We start from the raw sequence: 1,864 nt of genomic DNA, 5'->3' as shown, positions 1-1,864 counted from the left end.
GAGATCTTGAAGCCATCTACACAGAATTTCTACTATTTATAAAATCATAACATACATATTGTACGCACATAAACTTGATACACATAAACACATATTCACATCATCACATAAAAATTTTATTCTATTATTATCATTATATATATATATATAATTTTTTAAAATATAATTACGAATATATATATCATTATAAATTTCAAAACTCAAAATACTTAGTTTAATAAGTTTTCAAATCGTTTGCTCTGATACCAAGTGTAACAGCCCTCCCTAGTTAGCAGCTTACTTATAACTAACTCTAATTAATTAAATGAATAAGCTACTAATTAGAGATGCTGTTAGTACAGATTCCTAACCCCCTTGCCCTTGGAGGGTTAAGAACCTGCATATATCTGAGCATAGTTTATGAAATCCACTTCATATACTTAATTATTACATCGTAGTCTAAGTAGTTTAAAAGTTGAGTTCAAAATATAAGTTACATCCCATAATTAATTTATACAGAACATCACGCAGCAGCAAAACACATATCACGGATTTCCCAACTAAGTTTATCTTTGACCTTCAGCTTACCCCTGCAAAACAACTGAATCTGCCCCCACCAGGACAGGTTCAAAGGAACAAAAACAGTCAGCTTATGCTGGTACACAAGTCCCACTAGTTTACAAGTATTAAGGTGGCGGAAAATAAACTTTAATGTTCAAATAATATCATAATCCATAAATCTCAACACTTCTTTGTTATAAAATATAATAATAGTCCTCTTTCGTAGTTAGATCGCATAATAGCATCCATACAACCTTACAAATAGCTTTCCAAGAACAATACTTGTACTTTTCCAAAACTCACTTAAATACTCTGTTATAAAACTCAAAATACTTTTAAGTTGGGAAGGAGCACAAATGGAACTCTTGAGGGACGTCTCCCTACTTTTCTTAACTTCTGCTTGCAAGACTTCCTAGGTCATGACCCTATATAACAGAGCAATACCCGCTCCGGAGCAATACCCGCTCTAGTGACTTTAAGAGCAAACCCGCTCTACAATTGTGTTTCATCACCGCTAATGCAACTACTTCCCTTTTCTTAAAAGAAATAATCTTTACTTTATACTTAATTATATCCAAAACTTTCCTTTCCAATATTCAATGCACTAACTTAATAATCAACTTAACTTAATTATCAAAATCAGTTTCGAAAACACACTTGCTATGTCAAGTTCCGCTATATTTGGAATGATGACTTAACAACCATGAATCGAAAGGATATGATAGTTAAACAAGGTGATTAGAAGATGGTGTATCAAGATATGGCAGTAGGTGAAAGGTTTATAAAGGGATTTATCATATGAATGATCACTTCACATCGATAGAACACAGGTCCATTAAGATGGTTCCCGGTTTGGTGTTATTAACAAAGGTTCTATGCGATGAATTAATAGGACTTCTTGAGTTTAACCAAGGTTTAGGATTTTCACTTCATATATAGGTACATACAGTAGGGATTCATCAAAAGAAACACATCGAAAAGATTGAAAGCACAAAGGTTTATAAGTCCAAAAGTTGTTACGCGAATAGTTGAGTTTTTAGGTGTAGTTTTCTTCGCAAAAGAGGTTATATTTAATCTATGGAAAAGATGTGTTACAATGTCATCAAGCAGCAACATAAGGGTATGTACAGTAGGCTCTCATGTAAGGGTAACAACAATGGAAGCACTTAATACCAAAATACAATCGAAAGAGAAACACGGTTAAATCGGTTTTTAAGAGGAACTTGACATGCAACGGTTTTTGATTCTAAATCATCCATCCCAAAGTATAATTAACATATTGAAATCACTTACTTATAGCTTATTATCAACACAGTAAGTTCCT

Source organism: Beta vulgaris, chromosome 8 (genome assembly GCF_026745355.1).
Source record: "Beta vulgaris subsp. vulgaris cultivar EL10 chromosome 8, EL10.2, whole genome shotgun sequence".
Taxonomy (NCBI): Eukaryota; Viridiplantae; Streptophyta; class Magnoliopsida; order Caryophyllales; family Amaranthaceae; genus Beta; species Beta vulgaris.
This window is presented reverse-complemented; position numbering follows the sequence as displayed.